The 21,144-nt window shown below is 40.9% G+C and overlaps 1 protein-coding gene and 1 pseudogene across 2 annotated transcripts in view; both read right to left on the reverse strand.

Moving 5' to 3' along the window:
- SLC9A9 (solute carrier family 9 member A9) overlaps positions 1–21,144 on the reverse strand; it is a gene marked incomplete at its 3' end in the record, with an annotated part of 980,651 nt that overhangs the window by 866,118 nt on the left and 93,389 nt on the right.
- Positions 13,728–14,852, reverse strand: LOC308241177 (RNA-binding protein 43-like; annotated as a pseudogene). The gene is made up of 2 exons: positions 14,781–14,852; positions 13,728–14,479 (listed from the first exon to the last, which is right to left on the reverse strand). The product of its transcript is annotated as an RNA-binding protein 43-like (transcript).

A 21,144-nucleotide genomic window follows, 5' to 3' on the forward strand; every position in this document is an offset into this window, starting at 1 on the left:
TCTCACTATCTTATTCAGTGAAGAGACTCAGTAAGAGCATTGAAGGCCCATAAAATGTTTTGATAGGCTCTTATATTTGTTTTTAAAAGTCCTAAGTGTGATGTCAACATATTCAAATAAGTATATAGCTAATAAAAATAATACACATAGCTTCTCTAGAAAAAACTGGTAAGATCCGACGTACTGGGTCTTCTTTCCAATGTGGCCACAGCTGCTAGGGCTGAGTAGGTGCAGCCTCCGTTCACAACCGCTTTGCCACAACTCCCATTCATCCCATTTCACTCATTACATTCTGCTGTACCAAAGTAAGAAAATGAAATAGAAACACATATCAATATGTTATCTACTAAGGACCAGAAAATGTGCTGGGAAATTTAATCGAATTTAATATTCATAAAAACACTTCCATGATGAGAGATTTAAGGTTCAGAGAGGGTTAGTAACATACCCAAGAATGCATAGCAAGTAGAAATAAATTTACATGTTGGTTTTAATGGCTTAAGATGCAGTTCAGCCAGAGTGACAAACTCACCTTAGCTTGTCAGAGGCTTCTGTATCCCAGGGAACTCCACAGTCCTAGGCAAACCAAGGCAGGAGGTCACCCTAACAGCTAAGGCACTAGAATTTCCCAAATCCTGGGTCAATAACTGTTCTTTAATATATATATATATATATATATATATATATATATATATATATATATGCACATAGATAGATAGATAGATAGATAGATAGATAGATAGATAGATAGATAGATTTAAGAGAGGAAGGGAGAGGGAGAGATAGAAACAATGATGAGAAAGATCATTGATTGGCTGACTTCTACACGCCCCCCACTGGGGATCAAGCCTGCAACCCAGGCATGTACTCTTGACCAGAATCAAACCTGGAACCCTTCAGTCCACAGGGCAATGCTCTATCCACTGAGCCAAACCAGCTAGGGCAATAATAACTGTTCTTTATGAGATTCCTGAAAGAGATATTTACACAAGGAAGAGTATCAATTAAGAATATAGACATTGTTTTATTAGTGGCAACCGTAACTGTTAATGCCAGCTTCTCTGATGAAGTTGGGCCAGAACCCAAAACTTAGGCACAAGGCCCAGAGAAGAATTCTTGATTTTCCTTTAATTCCAGTATTAACACTTTCTGGCAACTGAGTCATAGGTTCTTGCTGCAAGTTGCAATGTGCAGGTGAAAGAAGTAAAGAGGAAAACAGATAGCCCCACCTACTGTTGTGAGTATGCCCTGCTTCAGCCTGCCCAGTCAGCCCCGTGGAAGAAAACACTTGAAGAGAGGAACTTTGCAGGCAAGGTGACCTTATATAGCATGGTAATCCCACCCATTGGTGAAAGTGACCAGCTAGAACCCATAGAACAGGTTTTAGTATCTAACCAAGTATTTAAGAGCTCCTTGTTCTTGGAGAGCACAGTGGAGATTGTGGGCTCAAAGCATAGAGAAGGGAAAATTTCCTAGGTTGAGGAAAAATGCTGAGAGTTCCCCTTCCCTGCTCCCTGGAGCCCCATCCTGACCAATTTTAGTTCTTTCTCCATCATTGAGCATAACAGAAAATACTAGTCAACCCAGGCCCTGGGTTAGAGGAAAATCCTATTGCCTCATTAACTGGGCCTCTTTCCTGATATTTATTCCTCTCTGAGACCGATGAGATGGGGGTTTCATATTTTGTCCCTCCAACCCTCCTGAAATGGGCAAGAATAGACCTGTAATTAAGTTTACTTGAAAGTCACACGATGGAGAGATCCAAGATGGCTGCCAACGAGAGGGCAGGCTGCAAGATAGTGTGTAAATGAGAGAGCAAAAGGAGAGTGCGTGGACGTGAGGGGAGTGTCTATATTTGTGAGTGAGGGACAGTTATATTCCACTGGACTGTTGGGGACTGTCAGACTGGGTTCTCCTGGCCTGCCAGCCTCTACTACTGCTGAAATCTCTCCCAGAGTGGCCAGTTCTGCCACAGAGACCATGCCATCTTGAAGGGAAGAGTGGCTGTGATCGGAAGCCCAGCCTTACTTTCAACTGGGGAGACTTTGGATACCTCCTGGGACCCTACAAACACAACGCCCCAGGACCAGCTGCCTCAGCTGCAAACCCACGAACATTAAGACTCCAGCCTCCCTGGCCACAGTGTCAAAAAAGTTTGTCCAGGGGGAGACAAAGTGGCAGCCAAATATGCAGACAGGTCCTACACCTTCTCACACAACAGATAGAAGGAACAGCTGAATCGAATAACACCCACTCGGATTGGTGAATTAAACACAGGTGGTGAGGCAATCCATGGACAGAAAGGTCAGGGATTGCCTGGAGAGAGGTGAGATCTGGGGTCCAGACTGGAGGGAGAAATGCATGCAGCAAAAACTAGAGTCTCAGAGGGAAACTGTGCTGCACCAAATCCACAGCCCTTGGGATCAGTGTAGCCTTCGAATGTGGAAGGGGGTCCACAGGGCTGCTGGCAGAGGGGGACTCTACATCTAAACCCACAGCAATGAGAGACTGTGCCCAGAAAGGCAGCCTGAAGTTCTATCTTGGCCTCGCAGTGCCAAGGGGAGAAAGACAGGGGTTGGCACAGTTCCTTTGTCTTTTTTACTTCCTTGCTTTTGCTTGATAAGCCCAGTACATAGGATCTTCCAATTAAAAACACTCACCAAGACTACAGGAGAAAGTTGTTTTTGTGGAAACTGGGGATCAGAATAAGGAGAGAAGAGCAGGAAACCAGCTCTGGGTCAGTCTGTCCCTCCAACCCAGTATTAAGTGCAGCAGGGAAAGAAGAGACTAAACAATGGGTTGAGGGGCCATTTGGACCCAAAAAAACTGCCCACCAGGGGTTGTATCAGAAATTGAGTCTTGTGTAAATACAACTGAAGGCAGGCAGAGAAACATAGTGAGCAGAGAGGTCCCACCTGCTTGAAAACAAAGTTGTGGCTTATGACACAGAGGAGCAGTGGATCACAGGGAACTTCAACACTGTGCTGACTACCTGACAGGAAACAGACGAGCCAGGCTGAACAGTAGAGAGGGGTCTTAAACCAGCCCCCCATGGGTCTTTGAAGCCCTGCTGAAGTGAACGACCTTCACTACTTCACTTTTTTATTTTTTATCTTTTATTTAAGAAACTAAATATTTTTTCTCACTTTATTTTATTTTTTGATTATTATACTAGAGACCCAGCACACAAAATTCATGCACAGGTACAGTCCCTAGGATTGGCCTGCAATCAGGGCCATCTTTCCCAGCTGCTTGCAGCTGGCCCCACACCCCGCCACCACCCATCTCCAGTTCCCCATTCACCATCGAGTGATCAGTGCCTAATGGCCAGGGAAAGGGACCGAGAGGTGGTCAGTGTGCCTCATAGTGACTGGTCCAGCAATCTTTCTGGTTGTTCTGCCGTTAGGGTCAATTTGCATATTACATTTTTATTTTATAGGATAGAGGCCTGATGCACGGTTGGGGCTGGCTGGCCTGCCCTGAAGGGGGCCCCAGATTATGGTGGGGGGGGGGTGCCTGCTGGGGGCAGGGCTGGCCTGGGTGAGGGGCTGTGGGGTTTGCAGGCCAGCCACGCACCCGGCTTTGTCCAGAAGGATGTCCGGAATGACATTTGGAAGACGTCCGGTCTATCCAGTCTAATTAGCATATTACCCTTTTATTAATATAGATTTTTATTTTTTATTTTTATTATTATTACTATTATTTTACCTTTTTAAAAAGTTTTATTTTATTTCATTTTTTCTTTATTTTATTTTTGGATTAGTGTTCTTCATGCTATTTTTATTTTTATTTTAGCATTATTTTACTCTATCTCAATTTTTCCTTTATGCCAAGGCTCTCTTCCTCACTTTTCTCCTTTTGGTCCTGTTCCTGCTTTGGTTTTTCTCTATCCTTTCTTTGACTCCCTCTTAAAAATTTATCTTACTCATATATCTAATTTCCTTCTCCTGCTCCAAGTCCATGCACACTTCTCTCTTCTCTTTCTTCACTAGCCAATTTTTTCCTTTCTTTTTTTTCCTTTTTCTTTCTGTCCTGTTGTTGTTTGTTTGATTGTTTGTTAGTTTGCTTTTTTCCTGTGGGTTTTTTTTTTCTGCTTCTGTTTTTTCTCTCCTCGCTTGTTCTCTTCTTCTATTAATAGCTTAATTAGTTTCAATCACCAACTCAGGCCTATCTATTCTCCTTTTCCAAAAATATATGAATGCAAGATAGATAGAATAAAGACAGGGGAAAGAATTATATATATTTAATATATATTTAAATATTTTTTTCTTTTTGTGTATTTTGTTTTTTACTTTTCTTCTTATACACTCATTCTCTTTCTACATCCTCTATACTGAATTTTGGCCATTTCTCCATTCATTCAATCCCTTCACATTACCTTCTAGAAATAAGCTCTGCCTCTTCAGATTCATCTGGGTATTTGTTGTTTGGGTGTTTGTTATTTGCATTTTCTGGGTTAGTTGTTGGTTTTTTGGAGTTTTCTCCCCATATACATATATATTCCCCCTCCTTTTATCTTCTCTTTCTTTTCTCTCTTACATATTTTCCTTTTCTCAATATCATTTTTGCACTCTTTTCTCTCCCCCAATTCTATTTTCTCTGGTGGTCACCTGTATTTGGGGTTACTGGTATCATGAATACATTTGTGTTTGGTGCCCTGTGTGTTGTGTCTCGTCGTGTTATATTTTGTGCCTTTAAGTTAATGCAGGAGAGAGCTACATAACCAGACACCCTGAGAGGAGCAATCATGGGGAGACAAAGAGACAGCCCCCATACGAACAAAAAGGAGGAATCACTGGAAAAGGAAGTAAAGGAAATGGAGGCAAGAAATTTGTCAGAGAAAGAATTCAGAGCAATGGTCATTAGAAGGCTGAAAAGGATGGAAGACAAATTCAACAATATGTGTAGGAATCTAGAGGAAATGAAGAAAAACCAAGAAGAAATGAAGAATGGCATTGCTGCAATAAAGAACATAATAGAAAGCATCAACAGTAGACTAGAAGAAGCAGATGACCACATCAGTGAGCTAGAAGACAACGTAGAAAAAAATACCCAAGCAGAGCAGCAACTGGAAAAAAAATACTTAAAAAAAAACAGGAGGAGAGCCTAAGGAAACTATGGGACAACACAGAACTAAACAACATCTGCATAATAGAGATGCCAGAAGGAAAGGAAACTGAGCAAGGAATAGAAAACCTGTTTGAAGAAATAATGACAGAAAACTTCCCTGATATTGGAAAGAAAAAACTCACACAAGTCCAAGAAACTCACAGAGTCCCAAACAGGATAAAACCAAAAAGACCAACATCAAGACACATTATAATTAAATGGGCAAACATCACAACAAAGTAAGAATCTTAAAAGCTGCCAGAGAGAGACAGAAAGTTACCTACAAGGGAACTATCAATTGATTTCTCAACAGAAACACATCAGGCCAGAAGGGAATGGAATGAAATGTACAAAGTCACTCAAAGCATGGGTTTGAATCCAAGAATACTGTACCCACAAAGGCTATCAATCAAATTTGAGGGTGAAATTCAGAGCTTCACAGACAAAAAAGGACTAAGGGAGTTTATTACAACCAAACCAGCAATGCAAGAAATGCTAAAGGGTCCACTATAAAAAGGAGAAATAAAAAGGGAAGAAGGAATGCAGGCATAAAGAATAAAAATGGCTACAAAAAAGTACCTATAAATAATAACTTTAAATGGAAATGGATTATATGCCCCAATCAAAAGACATAGGATAGCTGAATGGATAAGAAAACATGACCCATATATCTGCGGTCTACAGGAGACCCACCTGAGAACAAAGGACTCACACATACTTATGGTGAAGGGATGGAAAAAGATTTTTCAGGTGAATGGAAGTGAAGAAAAAGAAAAAAAAAAAGCTGGGGTAGCAATACTTATATATAACAAATTAGACCTCAAAGTGAAGGCCATAACTAGAGATAAGGAAGGCCACTTCATAAAACTAAAGGGAGCAATTCAACAAGAAGGTATAAATCTGGTAAACATATATGCACCCAATACAGGAGCATCCACATACATAAAAATACTTCTGGAAGATATCAAGGGAGAGATTGACAGAAATACAGTCATAGTAGGGGACTTTAATAACCCACTAACACCACTGGACAAATCATCTACACAAAAAATCATCAAAGAAACAGCAATCCTAAATGATTCACTAGATCCGATTAAATTAATTGAAATCTTCAGAACATTTCACCACAAAGCCACAAAATATACATTCTTCTCAAGCGCACATGGGTCATTTACAAAGATAGACCACATATTGGGGCACAGGCAAAGTCTCTTCAGATTCAAGAAGATAGAAATCATATCCAGCATCTTCGAAGATCACAATGGCATAAAATTAGAAATCAACTACAATAAAAAAATCAAACACCTGAAGGCTAAATAGCATGATATTAAAAATGATTGGGCCCTAACCGGTTTGGCTCAGTGGATAAAGTGTCGGCCTGCGGACTGAAGGGTCCCAGGTTCGATTCCGGTCAAGGGCATGTACCTTGGTTGCGGGCACATCCCCAGTAGGAGGTGTGCAGGAGGCAGCTGATCGGTGTTTCTCATCAATGTTTCTAACTCTCTATCCCTCTCCCTTCCTCTCTGTAAAAAAAATCAATAAAATATATTTTTTTTAAAAAATGATTGGGTTACTAAAGAGATCAAAGACGAAATAAAAAGCATCATGGCAATAAGTGACAATCCAAAATCTAAGAGACACAGTGAAAGCAGTCTTGAGAGGGAAGTTTATAGCTCTACAGGCCTACCTCAAAAAACAAGAAAAAATGTAATAAATTATCTTACCCTACAGCTCAAAGAGTTAGAAAGAGAGCAACAAGAAATTCCCAGCATAAGCAGAAGCAAGGAAATAATAAACATCAGAATGGAAATAAACAATATAGAGACCAAAATACAATACAAAAGATCAACAAAACTAAGAGCTGGTTCTTTGAAAGAATAAACAAGATTGATGAACATCTAGCCAGGCTCACCAAGAAGCAAAGAGAGAGGACCTACGTAAGAAAAATCAGAAATGAAAGTGGTAAAGTAACAACCAATCCCACAGAAATACAAATGATTATGAAAAAATACTATGAACAACTCTATTCCTATGTGAAAAGGACATATTCTTAGAAAAGTACAAGCTCCCAAAACTCAATCTGTAAGAATCAAAAAACCTGAATAGGCCGATAACTACCAAACAAATTGAAGCAGCGATCAAAAATCTTCCAGCAAACAAAAGCCCTGGTCCAGATGGCTTTACAGGGGCATTCTACCAAGCATTCAAAGAAGAACTAAAACCTATCCTTCTCAGACTATTCCAAAAAATTCCGGAGGAACACACACTTCCAAGCTATTTCTATGAAGCCAGCATTACACTAATCCCAAAACCAGATAAAGACACCACACACAAAAAAAAGAGAACTACAGGACAATATCCTTGATGAATATAGATGCAAAAATCCTCAAGAAAGTTCTAGCAAATCAGATGCAGCATTACATTAGAAATATCATACAATGTGACCAAGTGGGATGTATTCTGGGGATCAAGGATGGTACAATATCTGCAAAGCAATAAATGTGATACATCACAAAAACAAATTGAGAGACAAAATCACTTAATAATATCAATTGATACAGAAAAGCATTTAACAAAATCCAAAACTCTTTCTTGATAAAAACTCTCAGCACAGTGGAAATAGAGGGATCATACCTCAACATAATAAAAGCTTTATATGACAAACCCACAGCCAGCATCATTCTCAATGGGCAAAAACTAACCTCATTTCTCATAGAATGGGAGCAAGACAGAGATGCCCACTTTCACCACTCCTGTTCGATATAGTACTGTGAGTGCCAGCCATAGCAATCAGACAAGAAGAAGAAATAAAAGTTATCCAAATTGGATAAGAAGGAGTAAAACTGTCCTTATTTGTAGATGACATGATACTGTACATAGAAAAACCCAAAGATGCCATCAAAAAACTATTAGACCTAATAAATGAATTCGGCAATGTAGCAGGATACAAAATTAACACCCAGAAATCTATGGCCTTTTTATACACCAATAATGAACTCACAGAAAGAGAAACTAAAAAATCAATCCCATTTACCATTGCAACAAAAACATTAAGATACTTAGGAATAAATTTAACTAAGGAAGGTAAAAGACCTGTACTCAGAAAACTACAGGACATTGAAAAAAGAGATATAGGAAGACATAAACAAATGGAAGAACATACTATGTTCATGGATTGGTAGAATCAATATCATTAAAATGTTCATACTACCCAAAGCAATCTACAGATTCAATGCAATCCCCATTAAAATACCAACAGCATATTTCATAGACCTAGCACGAACTCTCCAAAAATTCATCTGGAATAAAATAAAATAAAAAAGACCCTGAATAGCCACAGCAATCCTGAAAAAGAAGAACAAAGTTGGAGGGATCACAATACCAGATATCAAGCTATATTACCATGCCATGGTTTTCAAAACTGCCTGGTACTGGCACAAGAATAGACATATAGACCAATGGAACAGAAATCAACCCAAGCCATTATGCTCAATTAATATTTGACAAAAGAGTCAAGACAGTCTCTTCAATAAATGGTGCTGGGAAATTTGGTCAGATACATGCAAAAAAAAAAAAAAATGAAACTAGATCACCAATTTACACCATACACAGAAACAAACTCAAGATGACTAAAGGACTTAAATGTAAGTTGGGAAAACCAGAAAAATCCTACAAGACTCCATGGGGTTCAAAATAGCAGACATATGTCATAGAAATATCTTTACCAACACAGCTCCTAGGGCAATGAAGACTAAGGAGAAAATAAACAAATGGGACTATATCAAAGTAAAAAGCTTCTGCACAGCAAAAAAAAAAAAAAAAAAAAAAAAAAAAAAAAAAAAAAAAAAAAAAGCCCAGTGCATGGGAGAACTTATTTTCCAATGCTTTTTCAGATAAGGGTTTAATCTCCAAAATTTACGGAAAACTCATACAACTTAGCAAAAGGAAGATAAATGATCCAATAAAAAAATGGGCAAAGGACATAAGTAGACACTTTTGAAAGAGGACATACAGAGGCCAAGAGACATATGAAAACATGCTCAAAGTCACTAATCATCTGAGAGATGCAAATCAAAACAACAATGAGGTACCATCTCACACCTGTCAGAATGGCTATCGTCAACAAATTAACAATTGAGGAGTGCTGGCAAGGATGTGGAGAAAAAGGAACCCTCCTGCACTGCTGGTGGGAATGCAGACTGGTGCAGCCACTGTAGAAGACAGTATGGAGTTTCCTCAAAAAACTAAAAATGGAACTTCCATTTGACCCAGAAATCCCACTTCTAGGACTATATCCCAAGAAACCAGAAACACCTATCAAAAAGGATATATGCACTGCTATGTTCATAGCAGCACAATTTACAATAGCTAAGATTTGGAAACAACCTAAGTGTCCATCAGCAGATGTGTGGATTAAAAAACTGTGGTACATCTCTTAATACATAATGGAATACTATGCTGCTATAAAAAAAAAAGAAATTTCTACCATTTGCAACAGCATGGATGGAACTGGAGAGCATTATGCTAAGTGAAATAAGGCAGTCGGAGAAAGATAAATATCACATGATCTCACTTATATGTGGGATATAATCCTATCTAATAAAAGAGTAATATGCAAATTGACCATCACACCAAGGCACAAGATGGCTGCCCCCATGTGGACACAAGATGGCCACCACAAGATGATTTGCAGGGGAGGGCAGTTGTGGGAAGTTAGGGGTAACCAGGCCAGCAGAGGAGGGCAGTTGGGGGTGACCAGGCCGGCAGAAGAGGGCACTTGGGGGAGGGGGTCCAGGACAGCAGGGAGGGTAGTTAGGGGTGACCGGGCCAGCAGAGGAGGGCAGTTGGGGGGGACCAGGCCGGCAGGGGAGGGTAGTTGGGGGAGACCAGGCCTGCAGGGGAGGGCAGTTTGGGGGGGGCAAGGCCTGCAGGGGAGAGCTGTTGGGGGGGGACCAGGCCTGCAGGGGAGGGCAGTTGGGGGGGGGGCAAGGCCTGCAGGGGAGAGCTGTTGGGGGGGACCAGGCCTGCAGGGGAGGGCAGTTGTGGGGTGATCAGGCCAGCAGAGGGCAGTTAGGGGTGACCAGGCCAGCAGGGAGGGCAGTTGGCGGGACCAGGCCTGCAGGGGAGGGCTGTTGGGGGGGGACCAGGCCAGCAGAGGAGGGAAGTTGGGGGGGACCAGGCCTTCAGGGGAGTGCAGTTGGGGGGGACCAGGCTGGCAGGGGAGGGCAGTTGTGGGTGATCAGGCCAGCAGAGGGCAGTTAGGGGTGACCAGGCCAGCAGGGGAGGGCAGTTGGGGGGGACCAGGCCTGCAGGGGAGGGCTTTTGGGGGGGGGGACCAGGCCAGCAGAGGAGGGAAGTTGGGGTGGACCAGGCCTTCAGGGGAGTGCAGTTGTGGGGGACCAGGCTGGCAGGGGAGGGCAGTTGCGGGGAACCACACCTGCAGGGGAGGGCAGTTGGGAGCCAGCAGTCCTGGATTGTGAGAGGGATGCCAGATTGAAGAGGGTCCCAGATTGGAAAGGGTGCAAGCTGGGCTGAGGGACACCCCCCTGTGCACGAAATTTTGCACTGGGCCTCTAGTGATCTACATAATTTGATGAACAAAAATAGATCCAGAGACAAATGGCAGGGGCAGTGGGTGGTTAGAGAGCAACCAAAGGACTTGTATGCATGCATATTAGCATAACCAATGGACACAGACACTGGGGCGGTGGGGCCTCCCCAGGATGGGAATAGCTTGGGGGGAGGGGGCTAATTGGGGAATAAGGAGAAATATGTAAAACTTTAGACATAAATAAATAAATAAATAAATAAATAAATAAATCTATATTAATAAAAGGGTAATATGCTAATTAGACCAGATAGACCAGACATCTTCTGGTAGTCCGGTCCTCCTTCTGGACAGAGCCACGGTGGTGAGGACTGAGGCAGAGGCAGTTAGGAGCGGTCAGGCCAGCAGGGGAGTTGTTAGGGGCAATCAGGCTGGCAGGGGAGGGCAGTGAGGGGTGATCAGGCCGGCAGGTGACAGTGGTTAGGGGCAATCAGACTGGCAGGCCAAGTGGTTAGGGGTGATCAGGCAGGCAGAGGTGGTTAAGGGCAATCAGGCAGGCAGGCAGATGGGTTAGGGGCAATTAGGCAGGCAGGTACAGTGGTTACGGACAATCAGGCAGGCAGGCAGGTGAGCGGTTAGGAGCCAGCAGTCCCGTATTGCGAGAGGGATGTCCAACTGTGGGATTGGGGCTAAACCAGCAATCGGACATCTCCCGAGGGGTCCTGGATTGGAGAGGGTGCATGCCGGGCTTAGGGGACTCCCTCCCCCACAATGCATGAATTTTGTGTACTGGGCCTCTAGTAAATAAATAAAGGGAAGAAAGATGCTACACTATTTTTATAATTATAGCAGGAGAACCAACATTTTATGTAAGCAGTTAGGTAGATAAAAATGATCCATATGTCTAGTAGTCTTGTAACAATGGGATTTACTAGTAGTCAAATATAATTTAACTTGCATCAGAAATACTTACCAAGTAGCTTCTCAAGTGACTTTTGCCAGCAGTCTTTAAAAAAAAATATTGATTGATTGATTTTGAGAGAGAAATAAAGAGAGAGGGGCGGGGGAGGGAGAGAAAGTAGCTTCCCAAATGACTTTTGCCAGCATTCTTCTTTTCTTTAATTTTTTTCTTGATTGATTTTTAGAGAGAGAGTGTCTGTGAGAGAAAGAGACATTGACTTGCTCCATCCATCCATGCATTCATTGGTTGATTCCTGTATGTGCCCTGACCAGGGATCAAATCTGCAATCTTTTTTTTTTTTTTTAATAAATCTTCATTGTTAAAAGTATTACATACTAGAGGCCCAGTGCATGAAATTCATGCACGGGGGTGGGGGGTGTCCCTCAGCTCAGCCTGCGCCCTCTCCAATCTGGGATCCCTTGGGAGATGTCCAACTGCTGGTTTAGCCCCGATCCCACAGTTGGACATCCCTCTCGTAATACAGGCCTAAACGGGAAGTTGGACATCTTTCTCACAATCCAGGACTGCTGGCTCCCAACTACTCACCTGCCTGCCTGCCTGATTGCCCCTAACTGCTTCTGTCTGCCAGCCTGCTCATCACCTAACCACTCCCCTGTCAGCCTGATCAATGCCTAACTGCTCCCCTGCTGGCCTGATTGCCCCTAACTCTCCTCCCCTGCCAGCCTGGTCACCCCTAACTGCCCTCCTCTGCAGGCCTGGTTGCTCCTAACTGCCCTCCCTGCAGGCCTGGTCACCCCTAACTGTCCTCCCCTGCACACCTGGTCGCCCCCAACTGCCCTCCCCTGCAGACCTGGGTTCCCCCTAACTGCCCCTCCCTGCAGGCCTGGTCCCCCCACAACTGCCCTCCCCTGCAAGCCTGGTCCCCCCCAACTGTCCTCCCTTGCCTGCCATCTTGTGGTGGCCATCTTGTGTCCACATGGGGGCAGCCATCTTTGACCACATGGGAGTGGCCATCTTGTGTGTTGGAGTGATTGCCAATTTGCATATTACCTCTTTATTATATAGGATTTATTATATAGGATGTCCCTTTTCCCTCCATTGCCCTCTCCAACCTCCCATTCCCCCCAAGCCCTCCCCACCCTACCGTCTGTGTCCATGGGTTATGCACATATGCACATGTGTTCATTGGTTGATGTCCCGCCCCATCAACTCTCCCTTGCATTCCCTCTGAGGTTTAACAGTCTGATCAATATCTCCATGTCTCTGGGTCTATTTTTGTTCATTAGTTTATGTTGTTCATTAGATTCCACATATAAGTGAGATCATGAGATATTTATCTTTCTCTGACTGGCTTACTTCACTTAGTATAATGCTCTCTAGTTCCATCCATGCTGTTGCAAGTGGTAAGCGTTCTTTCTTTTTTACAGCTGCATAGTATTCCATTATATAGATGTACCATAGTTTTTTAATCCATTCATCTGCTGATGGGCACTTAGTGGAAAACAGTTTGGTGTTTCCTCAAAAAATTAAAAATGAAAATACCATTTGACCCAGTGATTCCAGTTCTAGGAATATATCCCAAGAATTCAGAAACACCCATCAGAAACAATATATGCACCCCTATGTTCATAGCAGTGTAATTTAGAATAGCTAAGATTTGGAAACAGCTAAACCTGCAATCTTGATGTATCTGAACAATGCTCTAAACCAACTGAGCTACCTGGCCAGGGCTTGCCAGTATTCTTATTCTATTTAGAGTAAATGCGAACTTTGTAAATGCTAAGATATTACCAATGGCATAATCATCATCTAAACTTCTCACATATTACAATTAAAGCTACTTCTTTTTCTAAGAATTTGGGGTTGCAGAGAAAGTGATATTTCTTCAAAGTTTAGTGAGCTTTTTTTCAAAGTTTTATACCTTAGATATTATCTTTGTGGTCACATCAACTGGGTTTAACCCGAGTCCCATTCCTTGTCAACTAGATAACCTCAGACAAGCATTTTAACCTCCCCAAATCCTAGCTCCTTCCCCTATGACATGAGGATTGCAATGCCTGCAATGAAGGATGGTTGCAAAGATTAAATGAAATAAAGTGCATAAAGCTAGTGTCAGCACCCATTATCATCACTGTTGCTGAGATTCTATCACCTAACTGTTGGTATTATTAATTTCATAACCTCTTTTTTTAAATAAGTAAACATCAGAAGAAGATCCTATGTCAACGTGTGTCTTATAAAAATTAATCAGAATCTGATGGTATCCCAAACTTAGTTGTTTACATGCCAACTTAATATTTCTTTTCCCTGTTCCTTTCCTTCCAAATCTAACCTCTCTTTTCTAAGCTCAAAGTGAAGAGCATGTGAGTGTTTCTCAATGAAATCTTTTACATGTTTTTCATTGTTTGGCTAAAAACCATTTTGAGAATTTTATGCAAATTGTGGTAATTTCACCATCCACTCTCTCCTGACATAGCACATGAAATCTTTCCAATGTGCTTTCCTAAAAGCTGATCTTTTTCAGGTAAAGAAAAACATCTGTTTCTCTTTTCCTTGGCTTTATTAGTATATGTCTAGCAATCTGGGGTACTGAGGACCTGGGTGACTCCAAAGAGTTATTACTTCTCTGTAAACTCCTTTTGGGGCTCTCTTTACTCCACTTTCTCCCTCACTGATAAAATTCCTGTTTTGTTTTGTTTTTCCTAAAAATATAACTTATGTTTAATAGCAAAGATTCTTTGAGCTTCTTGATAGCCAGAAAAGATCCTTGAACAGAGATTCTTCCATTTTGTTCCAAAGGACTGAAGCATAAACTTGGAATTTTACTTTTTAGGTAACTCACCAGACTTTCCAGAAGGACTTGACCATAAAAAAGAGAGATCAAAAATAGCATTTACAGCCTGGCCAGCATTGCTCAGTGGTTAAGCATTGACCTATGAACCAGGAGGTTCTATTCCAAGTCAAGGCACATGCCCGTGTTGTGAGCTGGATCCCCAGTAGGGCAGCATGCAGGAGGCAGCCAATCAATGATTCTCTCTCATCATTGATGTTTCTATTTCTCCCTCTTCCTTCCTTTCTGAAATAAATAAAAATTTCCCTTGACTTCCTTAAAAAAAAAAAAAAGAAGAAGAATAGCATTTATGGAGCTCAAGACCTTTTCACTACACTAAAATGAGAGACTGTGAGTTGAATGGATCTAACCTTCTCTGCTAAACAGTGTTTCTTTTTTCTGATGACATTCTCTACAACTTCTTTTTTCTTTGAATGTTGCATATGCAACTCCCTTGGTTCTTGTTGGATATATCACATCTTCAACAATTCTGCCTTCATTCTTAATATCTTGGAAGTGACTCTTCACTACTGTGATTAGTGGTAGATCATTAAAAAAGCCATCCAGCAGACCAGCAACTACAACCATTTTTTAAGAAGCTTTGGATTTATTGACATTCAAAACTGATGCCTAGGAGCTCAAGCTCATGGCTCAAAAGTATTCCTGACTTCTCTTTTCCTTGGCTCTATTAGTACATCCTATAGCCAGACAGCACAGTCTCTCCAACTCCACCTCTACCCTCCAGATCCTGATCTATGTCAATTTTATTATTAGTCTAGTAGTCAGGTTGGCCCTCCTGAGTCAGACCTCTCTGGATTCCCCTGGCATAGTAAAAATAGACACTGCTTCTCTGTGCCCAGGTTTGGACTTGCTGACATGACTGCCAGCCCTTCCTGGGTCAAGGTTCCAGAAATACAGATGTTTTAGACTGAATGTTTGTGTCCCCAAAAAATTCATATATTGAACTCTATTCCTTAATGTGATTGTATTTGGAGGTAGGACTCTACAGAAGTAATTCAGGTTAAATGAGCTCCTAAGGGCAGAGCCCTGATTCAATAGGATTGGTGTAATTTTAAGAAGAGACACCAGAGTTCTCTTTCTCACTGTGCCCTCACCTGGTGAAGAGAGAGAATCTCGTGCCTTTTCTTACAAGTGCAAGGTGCAAGGCAGAAACAAAGCCATTACCTGGAACCACACTGTGCAAGACCTTAATCTTGGATTTCTAGCCTCCAGAACTGTAAGAAATAATTTTCTGTTTTTTAAGCGATACAGTCTGCTGTATTTGTTATGGCAAACTAAGCAGACTAAGACAAAAAAGAACATATTCCTGCCTCACAGTGTTCCAAAGAAGACATAAAACTAGCACTGGCTTCCAGGTGTATACCAATGAGCACTTTAACAGGTTGTCACACCCATTACTACATCAGATTCTAATTGCAGAGTCAAGTGGTATATTGTGATATTCATTTTACAAAAGGTGAAACAGGAGTAGAAGAAAGGTGACATCTTCAGTGTCATTATGGGAGTCAAGTTACCCAGACCACTGTTCTTTGCCCAACACTAAGCTGCTCTCATAGCAATCAATCATCATACCATGATGCCATCTGCAAATCTGATAAAAGGTTTCAATATTTCCACACAAAGATCAATAAAAATGTTTAAAGGATAATGTAGAGAGCGCCTGGGAAGGCCCATGAGCTGATTGTAGGCTGAGTCCAGTGGCATCGGCAGAGCCGCGTCCTGGAAACATACCGTGCCAGAGGCAGGTATTTTGTCAGCCTGACCCTTAGCTCAGGTGCCAGGGGGTGGGTTTCATTATCTAAGTTCAGCCAGGCGCAAGGAACGGACACAATTATACGGGCTCAGGAGGAGTGACAATTACAAAGAAGCCACAAGAATGAAGAATTACAGCTTGATCTTTAACCATGATTTCACATAATTTCCTTTGTCTTAAACTCTAGTAAAACTTCCTGGAATCATGCTCTATATAATAAACGTGCTGCACCAGCTCTGGGTCACTGTCTCTCCATCAGAGGGCAGCATCCCACCTGGTCCCAGCTTTCCCTACTGTCTCTGTGTCTGTCTCTTTTTTTCCTTTTCTCAATCCCCAGCGGCCCCTACTCAGGACTCTAGACCTGCTGGTTGTGGTAAAGAGAGAAAACTTATAAGGAATTGCTTACATTCTGCCCTTAAGATGACAGATGAGTTTCAACTTGTAAGCCAATTGTTTATTTGTTGGCAGCAGCAACCAATCCTGTGCATTAATTCTAAGATCAGTTATGAAAGACTACCTAGACTAAGTAGAAAGGCATAGGAGCAGGAAGTTGGGTGTATGGCATGCAAACCAGTGGTTACACATTCTCTCCCAAAACCCAGGACAATTCAGAGTCCCCATGGATGAAAGAGAGCTCTCCAGAGGGAAGACAAAGTGTTACAAACAAGATTGGCCAAATACATGTTTTCTTAGAATTCTTCCTTGAGTTACTTCTTTCTGGTAGTCTCTCTCTTATTCCTTATTCTTCTTTGTTATTATGGAAAGCTGGAGTTTCAAAACCAAGTTCTAAAAGAAATTCCTCATTTGAAGTTTCATATAGAAGAGATTGAGTGTCTGAGGGACAAGTTCTTCAAGATTTTGCAGTAAATGCAGATGCAGATTTCATGACAGATTAATGATGAGGAGAAAAAAATCATTCTCAACACATTATCAGCAACTGCTTAATGGCTGGTATAACAATAGTCATTTCCACCATACTGTTTTCTACACCATTGTATGTTCTTGCCTCCTTTGTCAAATATTAAATGAGCATAATGGGTTGGTTCAATTTCTGGGGTCTCTGTACTGTTCAATTGATCTATATGCCTATTCTTGTGCCAGTACCAGACTGGTTTGATTACAGTGGCTTTGTGGTATAATTTGATATCTGGTATTGTGATTCCTCCAACTTTGTTCTTCTTTCTCAAGATTGTTATGGCTATTTGGGGTCTTTTTAGGTTCCATATGAATTTTTGGAGTATTTTTTTCTAGATCTGTGAAATATGCTGTTGGTATTATAATAGGGATTACATTGGATCTGTAGATTGCCTTGGGTAATATGGACATTTTAGTGACATTGATTCTACTAATCCATAAACATAGTATATTTTTTCACTTGTTTATCTCTTCTTCTACCTCTTTTTTCAACATCTTGTAGTTTTCTCAGTGCAGGTCTTTTGCCTCCTTAAGTTTATTCCTAAGTATCTTAATTTTTTGTTGTTGCAATGCTAAGTGGCATTGTTTGTTTAGTTTCTGTTTCTGAGAATTCATTATCTATATATATAAAAGCCTAAGTGACCAAACAACTGAATGACCGAATGACCAAATGACCAGTTGACCGGTCACTATGATGCACACTGACCACCAGGGGGCAGATGCTCAACTACTGAGCCACACCAAGTGGCAGCAGTGGTGGCAGGTGCAGCAGGGCTGGGATGAGCGGAGTGGCGCAGGCTCCTCCCCGGCCACCTGCCACTTCACATACTACTACATCCCTCGGGGCATGTCAGACTGCTGGTTTCAGCCTGTGGCCTGCAGGGATTGAGCAGAAACCAGCAGTCCAACATGCCCTGAGGGGTCCCGGATTGTGGAAGGGTACAGGCCAGGCTAAGGGCCTCTAGTTGGTGTATAAAAAATCCATCCATTTTGGGGTGTTGATTTTGTATCCTGATACATTTCCAAATTCATTTTTTAAATGTAGTAGTTTTTTGGTGGCATCTTTAGGGTTTTCTATGTAGAATATCATGTCACCTGAGAATAATGAAAGCTTTACTGTACTTCCTCCTTTTCAATTTGATGCCTCTTATTTCTTCTTCTTGTGGGATCACTATGGTGAGGACTTCCCTATGTTGAATAAGAGTGGTGAAAGCTGGCATCCCTGTCTTATTTCCTGTTCTTATGGGAAATGGTTTTAGTTTTTGCTAATTTAGTATGATGTTGGCTGTAGGTTTGTCATATATGACCTTTGTTATGTTGAGATATGCTCCTCTATTCCCACGTTGCTGAGTGTTTTTATAAAAAATGGGCATTGGGTTTTGTCGAATGCTTTTAATGTGTCTATTGATATGTGATTTTTGTGTTTCAATTGTTTATATGATGCATCATGTTTATTGATTTGTGAATACTGTACCCACATAGCATCCCCAGAATATATCCCACTTTTCTTGGTGTAGGATCCTTTTTAATATATTGCTGGACCGATTTGCTAATATTTTGTTGAGGATTTTAGCATCTATGTTCATCAGGTATAATGGCCTATAATTCTCTTCCTTTGTAGTGACTTTATCTGGTTTTGGAATTAGAATAATGCTGGCTTCCTAAAAAGAGCTTGGAAGTGTTCCTTTCTCTTGGACTTTTTTGGAATAGTTAGAGGAGTATATGTGTTAATTCTTCTTTGAATGTTTGGAAAAACTCTCTTGGGAAGCCATATGGACCAAGGCTTTTGTTTGCTGGGGGTTTCTTATTACTGCTTCTATTTTATCAGTTGTTATTGGCCTATTCAGGTTTTCTGATTCTTCCTGATTTAGTTTTGGGAGATTATATATTTCAAAGAATTTATTAATTTCATCCATATTGTCCAGCTTTTTGGCATATAGTTGCTCATAGTATTTTCTTACAATCCATTGTATTTCTGTGGTATCAGTTGCTACTTCACCACTTTTGTTTCTGGTTTTATTTATTTGGGTCCTTTCTATTTATTGATGAGTCTGGCTATCAGTTCATCAATCTTGTTTATCTTTTCAAAGAACCAGCTCTTGGATTCATTGATTTTACTGTTATTGTTGTTTCGGTTTTTTGGGTATTTTTTTTAGTATTTTTCTCCTTTATCCCTGCTTGAATCTTCATTATTTCCATCTTTCTACTTACTATGAGCTTTTCTTGTTCTCTGTCTAGTTCTTTAATTAAATAGTTCATTATTAATTTTCTTGTATTCTCGGGTAGGCCTGTAGTGCCATGAACTTCTCTCTCAGGACTGCTTTTGCTGTGTCCCATAGATTTTGGGTTATTTCGTGTTAATTTTCATTTGTTTCAGCACTTTTTTTTTATTTCTTTCTTGATCTCATTGGTAACTCATTCTTTGTTTAATAACATGCTGTTAGCATGTTTTTCAGTGTTTTTACCATAGTTGACTTCTAATTTCATTCTATTTTGATATGAGAAGATGCTTGATATTATTTCAATGTTCTTGAATTTGTAGAGACTTGTTTGTGTCATAACATGTGGTCTATATTTGTGAATGAGCCATGTGCACTAGGGAAGAATGTATATTCTGCAGATTTGGGGTGAAATATATAATAATAAAAGTGTAATATGCTAATTAGACTGGATGACCTTCCAGACTAAGCTGGGGCTGCAAGGGAAGCCTGGATCCTGAGTGCCTGCCAACAGCTGGAGAGAAGCTGGGTTCCCAGGTATCAGAGGGAAGTCCAGGTCTCAGGTGCCAGAGGGAAGCTGGTACTGGCATTCAGGGGAAGGAAGGCCTACTCTTGCACAAATTTCATGCATTGGGCTTCTAGTATTCTATAAATGTCAATTAAATCCATCTGAGCTAGTGTGTCATTTAGAGTCACAGTCTCCTTGTTAATTTTTTGTCTGGAAGATCTATCCAGTGAAGTCAGTGGGGTATTAAAGTCCCCTACAATGACTGTATTGTTGATCTCTCCCTTAAAGTCCTCTAGGAGTTGTGGGTTTTTTTTTAATATATTTAGGTATTCCTATATTTGGTGCGTATATGTTTATCAGAGTTATATCTTCTTGTTGGATCAATCCCTTTAGTATTATTTAGTGACCTTGGTTGTCTCTTGTGATGGCCTTCATTTTGAAGTCTATTTTGTCAGATATGAGTATTGCTACACCACTTTCTTTTATTTTTCATTTCCATTTAAATGGAAAAATTTTCCCATCCTTCACTTTCCTCCTGTGTGAGTATTTTGTTCTAAGGTTTGTCTATTGTAGACAGCATATAGTTGTGTCATGTTTATTGGAGCATTTAATCTATGTAAATTTAAGGTTATTATTGATAGGTCCTTATTTTTTGCCATTTTAATTCTGTATGCCTAAGTTTCTCTCTCTATTTCTTCACTCATTACAGCAGTTACTTTAGCATTTCTTGTAGTGCTGGTTTGGTGGTGATAAAATCCTTTAGCCATTTTTTGTCTGAGAAGTTCTTTATTACACCATCTATTTTGATGACAGCTTTGTTGGATATAGCAATTGTGGTTTCACATCCTTGCTTTTCATTACTTTGAATACTTCATACCATTCCCTTCTGGCCTGTAGAGTTTCTGATAAGAAATCAGCTGACAGCCTTGTGTGAGGTCCTTTGTAGGTAATGAATTGCTTTTCTCTTGTGGCCTTTAATATTCTCTCTTTGTCTTTAATTTTTGACATTTTAATTATGATGTGTCTGGACATGGGCCTATTTGGGTTCTTCTTGCTTGGGACTCTCTGTGCCTCCTATACTTGTGTGACTTTTTCTTTCACCAGGTTAGGGAAGTTTTCTGCCATTATTTCTTCAAACACATTCTCTATTCTTTGCTCACTTTTTTTCCTTCTGGCACACCTATTATGAGAACACTGTTATGTTTCATGTTGTCCCACAGCTCCCTTAAGCGGTCCTGCTGTTTTTTAATTGTGTTTTTTTTTTTTCTTTCTGGTTCACTGATTGCATGATTTTTCCATCCTATCTTCTAATGCACTGA

The sequence above is a fragment of the Plecotus auritus genome, assembly GCF_963455305.1.
Source record: "Plecotus auritus genome assembly, chromosome: 2".
In the NCBI taxonomy this organism is placed as follows: domain Eukaryota; kingdom Metazoa; phylum Chordata; class Mammalia; order Chiroptera; family Vespertilionidae; genus Plecotus; species Plecotus auritus.